Consider the following 12,664-nt stretch of genomic DNA (forward strand, 5'->3'; position numbering starts at 1 on the left):
CTAACAAAGAAATTCATCGCCAAGAACAAAAATAAAATCCTATTCATAACTTGGATCTGCCCTACATATCCTGTCTTCTTACTTTTTAACCTGCTCTAAATGCTTTAAGATCCAGTGACTCTGGCCTTATTGCTATTCATTGCACAGAACACTTCATCTCCTAATTCTATGCATTGCCACTTACTTCCTCAATGCTTGAAATTTTACCTCTTTCACCTCCATCACCTTACTTCTTTCAAGTCTCTCCAATTAATATTGTGTTTCCAGATATCCCTTAGTTGCTGCCTTTCTATTAAATGATTTTCATTTTATCCCTTGATTTTTATGAGATTTTTCTGTAGTTTGTCTCTTCCATTTCAATGAACAACTTGAAAGTAGTGACTATTTTTACCTTTCTTCCCATATCCAATACTAATCACATTACTTGACACATGGTTGGCACTTAATGATTATTGACTTAGCATGACCTAATTTTGATGACCAATTATTTTTTCTAATGACATACAAATTCATTTGCTATAAAACACAAATATTTTTAAAAAATTTTTAAGGGGAAAAGGTTAAGGAACTGCAGAAAATCTAACCCTAAACACACATGCATGCACATACCTCATCAAATAATATAATTTACTAAATAATTCAATAATTTAATTCATTGATGTTATAGAAGCCATACATATCATATCATCTACAGCATACATGACACACAATCTATACAGGAGCACAGTGCATCAGCTATCATCATATGTGTTTTAAAATAAGAAGGCAATTTCTTATATTTCAATAATGGATTTTGTGTATAAATAAACCAGTCCATAAACTTGAGGAGTTTCTGAAAATTCAAGGGGTGGTATTAGTTTTTAAAGTTGATGTTCCATGCTACAATTCAAATTCCTTTTGCTCAGTGTGATGAAGTAATAGTGTCAGAAGTTCATCATTTGTATGAAAGTACTACAGTGACAGCCCATAAATTTGACAATGTCAAGTAAAAATCATACAAAGGTCTGAAGTATTGCTAGGAAATTTTGATCAGCCTATCTATTATTAATCAGTAAAGCAATAAAACTTCATACCTACAAGTAGAATACTAAATCTGCCATCTGTCAGGAGCCAAATCATTAAACCTCCAAAAATGACAAATGTCTAAATCCATATTCCAGATCTATTTCTAGATTTTAAAATATATTTAAATAATGCTTTCATATTCTAAATTAAAACTATCCTTTGATCTATTTGAAATCCAGTTCCTCAATTATAAAATGAAGGAGTTGGAATAGCTGATGTCTGATGTCTTTTACATGCAGAATTCAACATGCTAGGATTTTGCTCATTATTTCTTCTTTTTGTGTGTGTGTGTGTGTGCATGTGTGTGTTTAGGTGTGATAGTAATGTATAAAAATTCCAGTTTATCAATTTCTATTTCCTAAGATTACTGCACTATAATCTAATCTGTCTAGTATACATACTGAATGGGAAAAAATGCACATGATCTCACGAATCCTCCCTTCTCCACTCCTCTGCTTTCCTCATCTCTGTTCCTTTTCTTCATCCTTCCTTCCTTTTTTCCTTCCTTCCTTTCTTTCCTTTCCTTCCTTTTTTTCCTTTTGTTATAATTTTAAGCAAAATTTAAGTTGCTGTTTTTCCTACACAAACTTTAAAACTAAAATTCATCCAAAAAGATATGCCAGGACCTTTTCACCAAAGAAGATTGCTAATCCATCATTATTTGTTTTCCTAGGTAACTTTATGCATATTTTCACTTAAATTTTCTGTAGTCTTACACTAGAGAGATAGTCTTCACTGCATGAAACAGACATTTTTCAAAGGCTACTTTAAAGTAGCTCACAAATTTATCACTTTTTAAAAAAAAAAGTAGAACATATCTAATTAAAAATTTAAGAAAATAATAAGTAGTTAATACCAAGTTCAGACAAAAAGTGATCAATTTCTAATGAAATATCAGTAATACATAATAATTTTAAAACTTTGTTGTGATACACACCAAAATAATTTAATAAAATTCTTAAAGTGAAAATACTGTTGACTTCCATAAATACTAGAAAAACATGGAGATAAGTAAGTAAATGATAGATATGTGTACATATATATAGCTACATCATCTATATCTATATATTAGATATTATCTCTACCATAATCTCACTGCAGAAGTAACATTAGTTATAGCAATTTGTAATTTATTCTACCACCTTCCAATAACTTTAATATTTTGGCATCAACATTTAAAGCCGTCTCTGTTTTACAAGGACACTTACATTATAATAAATTGGGATATGAGAAAGTAACAAATAAACTCATAATCAAATCCTTGCTTGTCTCAATGTTCAAGTCTTGCTTCCTATGTAAACAACATCATGAATTTTTTGGCATATCATCACTTGACAACTAGCTAATATTTGCTAACAACAGCAAATTAAAACACTGTGCCCATTTTCAAATTCTATACCTAACTGAAATATTGTTATCTTCATTACAAACTGGTAGCACACCTTAACAGTGTTTTTTTGACTGCTGGAAATTTTCCTAATATTTCTGTTTAAGGACTCTAGCAGCCAGGATTTATGGAGCATAATAAAAGACACCTATGATCTTGGGGTTTTGAAATTATGTTTCTTAACATGAAATTATGATTTAGTGCATGCTTTCTTTAACTTTGCAATTATATTGTGAATTTCTATAAATAGATACCTATGAAATGGCAGAGACGACGAAAATGACTTTAATCAGTTCCTATGTCATTCAGGGAATAGTATATTGAAAATCACTCTGAATTTGCATTTATAATTGTTGAATTCTCATCCTACTTCTATTACTGATTTGACTTTAAGAAAGTCCCTTTTTCCCTTACTTTCCATAAAATAGCAATAATGATATCTAAGTCAGAAAACATGGTTTGAATATTACTACTTGTATACACTTATAAGCCCCCTATCTCCTCTCTTTCTTCATTAACACAATTAAATACCAAGGAAGGTCTTTCGACCAAATGCCTGTTCATTCACTAGAACTCAGGTCAAAAGATACCTCTGACTGGTTACTAGGTGTTATTAAGTATCTCCAGTCACCCAAACTTACTGAGTCTGGGAAATATTTTCAGTGTGGTTGTCTAGCAGGAACAATTGACATGCATATGTTTGTATGGGGAATAAGTTTATGGACTACAGTTTGAGAACATGATCTAGAAAATTTCATTTTGCTAATAAAGAGAGGTAATATGGACTTTATAAGGGTATAAAAGTAGCAATAATAAAATTTCTATAAATACATGGCTACCTGTCTCCAGAAGTCTCTGCTAAGCTCTTCTGAATGATGGACAAATATTTGTCCACTAGACTCACTAGATCAGGTGTCTTTACAAAATCACTATGAATTTTATAGAAACCACTTTGAGCATGTTGGTGACCTACTACTCTTGTTTTATGTCTTGCATTCTTTCCTAAATGAAAGTATATGAGTTATTGACACTTGTAAGCTCATGTCTTAAGAAATGAACTTCTAGATTGTCATTTTACTGGTAAAATATATTAATTTTATAATATTTTATTTGAATGAACATACCATTACACTATACTTGAAATTACAAATATTTTCAAGTCTATATTGTGTGCTATAAGTTCTAAAGGTTTAACTTGATAAAAAAGAACAAGGGAATATAAACTAATGTTAACTATATATATATATGTATAATATATATATGCAGATATATTTCTCATTAGCTAATTTGATAAAATATAATTATCAGTAAATCTAGATCCACGTCCTAGTGAAACACTTCACTATACATACTATTTATGAACAAAAATATTAATTCCAATCACCATTAAACATCTTCTTTATGAAATACAGTGTGCAAAAGATGAAGATGCAATGACAAAAATGAAAGCAGCCTACAACTGCACAAAATTTACATTTTACTATAAGAAATCAAAAGCTTCAAACCAAAATCCTGGATGCCTTTTCTTTTTGGATAATGCATCTTTTTAAAAATATTTTGTTCAAGATTATATTAAAATACAATTTGAATAATCATTTCCTAATATTTTGTTATACATATTCTCACCCTCCCTTCTCCTTAAGATAGCTGGTAATATGTTATAAGTTATACATTTGATATCATAGAATACATAATTCCATGTTAGCCACACTGTGAAAGAATATCTATATGTGTATGTGTATGTCTGTGTCTGTGTGTGTCTGTGTATATTGCTTAGCCTAGAGGAAAAATTAATGGAGGATATAATATAATGGAATGCTTTAATCTGTATTCAAATTCTAGCCTTTTTTGTTATAAGCCCCTTGGTGATGTCTTGGATCTTTAGATTACTACTAATAAAGTTATTCAATTAAAGTCATAGTAAATTATTATTGTTGCTGTGTGCAACATTCTCCTGGTTAGTTTATTTCTCTTTCATCACTTCATATGTCTTTCCAAATACTTTGTGTTCATCTTGTTCATTATTTCTTATGACACATCTAAATGCCTTTTAAAAGAGGGAAAAGATACAAAGATCAAGTCGAATTATTCTTCATATAAATGAGGTGAGTTTATGGAAGCAACAAAAGAACTATTTCATTTGGATGGTGTTGCATTTATATTTGCACCTCACCTTATATCAACAATTGAAAGATAAACTAAACTCTCTGAAATCACTGAATAGAGAATGTATGTAGAGATGATAGATTCATTTGAAAAAATAAATCATATTCAAAATAATCATCTCTGTAGTTATACAGGTATAGAGAACAGAGAATCCATTGCAAGTTCCTAAAATTAAGATAAAAGAACTGGGTATTAAACAATAATATTATTGTGGAGTGTGTAATTAGAATCTGTTACCCTAAAAACTACAAACCCCAGTAAAACTACAATTCCCTGAACCCCACTCACTTCCTGTCATTAAGTGCTGATGTAGACAGGATATAAATTGGTTGGAGGTCCTTCTCTCTCTGGCTCTCTTTTTCTTCCTATCTCAGCTTTGGTGAAGTGGGATTTTTGAGCAAGTAGAAAATACTTAGTCATGTGGTTCTCTTTTGTTATATAATAAACTTTAAAAAATAATACTTGATGTATTGCAAATTAATTTAAAGCTTACAAGAGCTTGGTACCTATAGGCAGGCTATTTTACTAAGTGTGAAAATGTAACTATTAGACTGCTACAGGAAAGGAAGGGGAGCTTCTTTTCAGTCTCCCACACTTGAAATATGAAAAGTAATTGTCTTTTTCTATTTTCTCTCTCTCTCTTCTGATGGAGTGTGGTCTTCTCTCTGTCCTCCATCCTTAGCTCTGTCAATGAAGAGCAAAACCTCTGATCATTTTGATAGGAGGAAGAAAGGAGAAAATTACTTTTAACTCAAAGCATTACTTCTTCCACTTCCCTTCATCAGATAGTAATGACAACAGACTTTCTTTTTCAAAATATAGAACTTCAAATATAGCTTCAGGACAATTGTACACATCAAATAAATCAATAGATAGGTAGTTAGATAAGTAAGCAAATGAATAGAAAAGTAGAGCAATGGATGAATGAATTATTAGAGTACTGGACTTCCCCTTGAAAATAATTTATTATAGCTATATAATAAGGTAGTTGTTTATCTCTTCCTCAAAAACGTTTCTCAGCACCCTCATATGGTTTGGGACTTTATTTTTATCAGCTCCTCAGAAGGCTGATTACCTAGGGCCATGATGGCAAACATCTGGAACGTGTGCCAGAGATGACACATAGAGACCTCTTAGTGGGCTTGTTCAGGCCCCTGGTTTGTCCTACTGGGAGGCTGGCCCTGTACCAGAATACAGGAGGTGGGGAATTCTAGCCTCTCTGCACTGTTGAAGGGACTAAACACAGTTGGGCTGAGAACAACTGAGCTTGACTCAGCCCTGACATAGTTCTGCCCCCACCTCCCCAACCTTCCTACTTTTATAAGCAAAGAATTGATTGGGTCCAGGTCCTCCAGATTGCACTGACCCTAATTAAAATAAGCCCCTGAGCAAATCTACATCTGAGTCCCATTCATGCCCTAAGGGAATATTCTAATCAGATCCTCCCTAATTCTTCAAAGGATAATGGAGAGGTAATCACACACTTTGGCCAAATCAAGGGATCAATCCAGCTAACACCTCAATAGGAGGTTCCCTGTGGAGCCATCCTATCCACCCTCACTGCTGTAAAATGGGAATGGCAGAATACATGGACTCGTATCTCTTGAACTAAACCCTTTATTTCCCCTCCCTCCAGAAACAGGTGGCAGAAGAGGAAGTGGGAATACCTATTTCTTTGAACAGGTATTATGCCTGAAATATACTTCTTTAGTACCAAAAAAAAAAAAAAATAGCTACAGGACACTTTGGAATAAGTAATCCCCTCCCTTTCTCTCTTTGTTATCTTAATCCCTTTTGTTGGTATCTGTTGCTTTAACTCTTAACTATCTGATCCCATGAATATTCCTCTCCTCAATTTTCTGGGTCTTATCCTGGGTTTTGAATTATGTGCTCCCAGCTACCTGGGCAAATAATTCTCTAATTCAGTTGGGGGAAGCAGTAGCTAAATCTGGTCCCTGAGACTGTTGGGTATGCAAGAAAAACCCACAAAGGGAAGAAAATCCCCAGCCCTTAGCTTGTAGCCTTGGTGCCTACCAAAGGCCTGAAGTTTCCAGGAAATTCTCAGCCACTTGTGGCACTAGTACTAGTGGTAGATTTTCAGTTTTAGTGAATATCCCCAGGCCCAGCACATTGGGATGATGCTGATTCAGGATGGATGGGTTAATCAAGACCCCTTCCATCTTTGATAAAGTTTGGGTCACTGATACTTTTCCTTTTAATATGATTGCTGCACTGTGTAGAATTGGAGTGGGAACCCTGTCACCTCCAGGAAGGGAATGAGGATGCATTCCTCTAATTGTACATACTGGTATTCTAATTTAACATCAGCAGCTACACCCTTGCACACAGTCGGGAGGCAGGGAATGCATTTTGGGGCAGGCTGTGGCACAGTCTGGAGGGTAGGGGAATACCATGGGGTCCCTAAAATGTTTCAAAAGGTTCCCCATTACTGGCCTGGGGGTATTGTCTAATAGCCTATGAAAAATGTGCTAAAGACCTAGTAGAACGCAAACTTAGAACCCGTTAATCTGGAAATGACATAAAACTATTAAAATAGTCTCCAGATTATCAGTTGACAAAACCACACATAAGATGGTTCTAGAAAAAAAATACTAGGTAGAACCCATTATAAAATTGTTGGAAGAGAGACACAAAGACACAACAAAACTCTAGAGTCATTGTTTCAAAATTGTTTCAAAAAAATTATGTGTCAGAAACAGCATATGTTTCCTTCACTGTCTACACATATGCACCAGAACCTGAAACCAATGAGTTGACAGTCTAAACCCTTACAGACTCATAGCATCATAGAATTTTCTTGCATTTCACTAAAATGCAGTGGATTTGATACAAGATTGTTTTTATGGCCTAAATATTTTAGAAATGATATTGACAAAAAGCTCAATTTTTATTTATATAAGTTAACATACATATTTCAAAATTTTATTATAACTAGAACTTTTGTGCTGGTTAACTAATTGTTTTTATAATGCTTATAATGAGAACTTTGAGGCACTACAAGCTATTGAAGTGCTTTCTAACTGCTCAAGACAAGAGTGAGGTTTAATAAAGTTTAATAACTAGATCTACATGTGTGACCTCCACTGTGACACAAAAGCTTTCCATATATTTCCATTCTGTATGTTCCTTCTTCATGTCCTTCTATCAGACTTCCGTAAATGTCCTACACGTTAATCGGTCAATAAACCTGCCAGGCATAGTGCTAAGTGCTCTGAACAAAAAGAAATATAAAAGACAGTATTGCTATCAAGGGGCTCATGATATAATTGAGGAGACAATCTGCATCCCATTATGTACAAACAAGATATATCCATGATAAACTGGAGGTAATTAGTTGAACAAGGCAAAAGCATTAAAAGGAATCATGAAAGGCTTCCCATAGAAGGCAAGAATTTAGTTAAAACTTGAAGAAAGCCAGGAGATAGAAGTGAAAAGAATGCACATTCCAGGCATGTAGGGCAGATAGTAGAAATGCCTAGAGTTTAGAGATGGAGAATCTTGGGTGAGGACAGCCAAGAGGCCCCTGACATTAAGTGATTTGCACAAGTTCACTTAGATCAGAAATGTCTAAAACCAGATTTGAACCCAGAATCTCTAGGCCTGGCTCTCAATCCACTGAGCACATAACTGTTCCCTTAATATAGTTTTAATTTATGTGGCACTTATAATTTCAAAGTCCTTTCCCATTTGTTATTTCACCTTATTCACAGAACTCCCTTGGGAATGACATCCTACCAATATCTTTAAATGGCAGTGCTAAACAGAGGTCATAAAAAGAATGAAGGAAAATGGGTTTATAATTGCACATTAATAATGTCTATACCATTATAGCTAATAACTAAGCTGTAATCTACTCAAAATTTAATAGTGTAACATCACTACTATGTTAAGCATAGTTGTTCTATTTTTCTGTTAGAAGAAAACTCCATCAAGTGACATACAGCTAACCAGAAATGTCAAACTGACTTTCTCCCTAATCCATTCTAAATGTAGGAGGGATCTGAGGAAAAAGTCCAGAGATATTTAATATTGTTAGGAATTTTTTTAAAAAAGTCCTGCACTATATTCCAGAGTAAAAGAACACTGAGATTGTTTCCTGCATGATCCTAATAGATTGTCAAAATGTTGGACAGAATACAATATCCTGTATCATTGAATGGGTCACTTGCATTAAGGGTGCTAAACCAAGCAAAGGATAAAAATGGACATATATAAATAAGATACATTTTAACACAATGAAATAAATTCATTTAAAGGCTTATTTTACGTTAACCAACTTTGAAAAAAGTAATTGACCAAAATATTCCATTTTTGAAGATATTTAATCAAGATATCATTATGTTTAATTATTCTGCATCTGGTCAGGATCTGTAAATTTCATTGATCAAATTAACTCCTAGGATAGAGATTTCTTCTGATGATGCAGATCATCAACTGATGGGAATTTTTCCAAGTGGAAAAGTCAATGAAACCCTCTTATTATGATGATTTAAAGAAGTATGACTAACACTTGCTTTTCAGTTAGTTTTTTTTTTTCAGAGGTTGGGTTCCAAGCATATAATTTCATCTATTTTGGAAGTCCTAGTATAGAAAATGTTATCCATTCATTTAGGAAGCAAATTGTCATTAACTTTTGATTTTATGGTTTTACCTTGGGACACTGAGATGTTAAGTGACTTGTTTATAATGATCAATTAGTTATACCATATTTCCCAATGACAATTTATATTCATATATATCACATTGATTGTTGCTAATTCTCAAATATTCTATGAATAAAATGGCATTGGTCCAGTGTGCCAGATTATTAAAAATACTAAATTGAGCATGTTACCATATCATATGCTATATATATATATGTATGCATATATATATATATATACACACATATATAACACTCTAAAACGAACAAGGTTAGGTACAGAAAGGTACTTTTGAATATTACAAATTTGAAAAATAATATATATGTAGGATGAAGTGAATGAAAATTTTGTGTTTAAAGGCATTCTTCAGAACAAGAAATTTGGAGAGACATGATGGTGCAGCAATGTTCAAATGATATGGCTGAGGCTACTGTTAGGTGTACAACCTCAGCTTCGAAGTCAGCGAACACAGTTCCCAAAGAGCTTTTGTTGTTGGACCCGAAGCTTCAGACCGAGTTTCAGAAGCTTGTGGCTAGTGTCCGTAAGCCCCAGGATAATAAACCAGAGAAATTGACTCCTGGAGTGGTATATTTGGGTCACCTTCCCAGAGGACTTTATGAACCTCAACTCAAGCATTACTTCACTCAATTTGGAACTATCAAAAGACTCAGGCTTTCCAGAAATTAAAAGACTGGAAATAGTAAGGGCTACAGATTTCTGGAGTTTGAATCTGATATTGCTAAGATTGTTGCTGATGCTATGAAAGACTATTGAAGTGTCATTTTTTGCCACCTGGAAAAAGTACATGAAGAACTTTTCAAAGGCTGTGAGATTCCATTTTCAAAGCCTTCTCATCCCACAGTAAAACGTTATAACAAGGAATGAACATATGAAGAAAAGATAAGAATGGAGAAGCGATTTAAAAAGAAAGAAAATAAACTCAGAAAGAGATTAGCTGAAAAAGGAATAGATTACACATTTTCTAAATTAGTTTTACAAAACAGAAGAAAAAAGATGGTTGCAGGAGCTACTACTCTTCAGAAGACTGTTGATAATGAGGAATTACCCAAGAAAGAGAAAATGAATGTTTCAGATACTGCCCTTGATACTGTGGATAGCCAGGGTGCCACTCCCATTTGTTCACCAACATTTTTAGAGAGGCAAAAATCTCAAGCAGCTGAAATGAATGATGATGATGATAATGAAATTATATTTAAGTTACCACCAATTATTAATAAGAAAGGAACACCATTGTCTAAGACTCTACCAAGTTCAAGAAGAAAAAAGGCAAAGAACAATAAACGATTATTCTGAATATCATATCTGCCCCGGGGAACTTGGGTTTTGTTATTAGAACCTATTCTTGTATATATGCTGGCAGTTTAAGTGGTTCTTCTTAACCATTTGTTCATTGTTAATTTTGTGGGGGAAACATTTTGTAAAATTGTTCCATTTACCAATATAGATGATGTTAACTTACTACTTTGCTTTAATACTGTTTGAAGAAATTATTTTACTTTTTAAAAAGGAAGTAAAATTGCATTTATATTTACTGATGATAAAATAAGGTAAATGTTTCAAGTTTTGTTGATGTATAAAGGTAATATTCAGATTTAGAGGAAATAACATGAGTACATAAAAGTGAATATTTTAAAAATATTATCAAAAAGCATTAGTGTATGCTACCTTTCAGTTGCTTTACTTGTGCTGCTAGTTATGCATATGCTCTCTGCTTCTATTGCTTCCTTTTTGCCTAACCCTAACCCTTCCATTTTGCCCACCTATCTGTGGCTGAAAGGAAATCTGTTACTGAGAACCTAACTAAACTGCATTGTTTTTTGGCATCGGTTTGTGCCCCAATCTTTGGCCAGCATAATAACACACAAGGATTCATATCAAAGACATGATGGGCTTTGTAACTGGACCTATATAGTATTAAGACATTACAACCAAATATCACTATAATATTGTTCATTGTCCATAAAAATGGCTATTTATAAAACTTCTACCCTACAAAAAAACAAAAACAAAAACAAGGATTTTGACTTTTTAAATGATATCTCAGTTTGGGAATGTCCTGTTTATTTGAACTTGTGCTCATGTGACATAATGTTCTCAATATGCCTTTAACATATTTTAGATATTAATTATACTTCTATAAGCTGTATAAGAGAGGAAGAAAATGTTGGTTTGGTAATGGGGGCTATCAAAGAGATAAGGACAGAATTTTTCAACTCTATACAACAAGAAAAATAAAATTAGTAGTATCACTTTATGCCTTATAGGCTAAAATAGATTAATTAGACTAAACTTCTCTAAAGGGAGGATGAAGAACAGGAAGGGAAACAGCTAGAATGCTTACTCCATGAATTCACTGAGTTGCTCCAAAAGAAATCTGTCAATGTGATATTTAACTTTATCTGAGCTACTATAAATAGTATGTTCAAAGATACCTTTCTTCAACTCACCACAAACTGTTGTATTTCTCAAAAGCTCCAACTTCTTTGGTTTCTTTCATTCGTAAAATTTCACAGTTTTTAACCACTTCAGTCTAGAGTGAATGGGTTTATAGTTTGGATGGGGCCAATTAACTGGACCATGTTCAAACTTGAGGATTTGTTTTATAAGAACAAAACAAGGGCACAAAGGTGGAAGCAAGATAAAAACAATTGTCCTTGTATCCATTTAGTGTGAGGAAGTATTACACCAGGGATGAGTATGTTATCACTGAACACTGTTAGTAAAATGATGAAAATAGTAATGTCCCAATTCCCTAGAATTTAAGGCTTTATAAAGAGATTCATGCCTGAAAAGTGTGTAGCTTTCTATCATCAATTCTTTATCTTTTACTCTAATTATAGCCATATGTTCCCCTAGAAAAGTCTATTGATCTGGCATAGTCAATAAAAATCACTCTTAAAAGTGTTAACTTTCCTTTCAGGAGAGCCTTTACCTTTACAATACACATTCTATGCATATTTAATGTTTCTCATTCAATATTGTGAAAAAAAAGTTTAGCAAATATATAATTAAGTTACTGAAATTATTTTTGACTTTTTTTAAAAGCTCTGTTTGTCTACATTTTAAGCCCATGTGTTCAGATATTTCACACAGCTCATTCATGTTTCATTAGTAATTCATCAGAAATCTATGGAACCTGAAATGACTTTATTTTTGTTTTTAAACTCATTTCCTAGCTATGATGCTTTTCCAAATATCTCATAGAATTTGAATTATTCACACTGTTCATGGAAAGTTTTGACTATTTATTTAAATGAACTTCTAGAACCCTCTTTAGACTTTAATCACTGATTGATAAGAAAGTAATTACAGAACCTGGTTAGTGAATTATTGATTAATTCAACTGGTGTGGAAAAGTCTT

The 12,664-nt window shown here is 33.1% G+C and overlaps 1 pseudogene; it reads left to right on the plus strand.

Annotated features, from left to right (window-relative positions):
- Positions 1–9,660: 9,660 nt before the first annotated feature.
- LOC100028277 (MKI67 FHA domain-interacting nucleolar phosphoprotein-like) lies at positions 9,661–10,711 on the plus strand (annotated as a pseudogene).
- Positions 10,712–12,664: the final 1,953 nt, after the last annotated feature.

This window comes from Monodelphis domestica, chromosome 4, assembly GCF_027887165.1.
Source record: "Monodelphis domestica isolate mMonDom1 chromosome 4, mMonDom1.pri, whole genome shotgun sequence".
NCBI classification, from domain to species: domain Eukaryota; kingdom Metazoa; phylum Chordata; class Mammalia; order Didelphimorphia; family Didelphidae; genus Monodelphis; species Monodelphis domestica.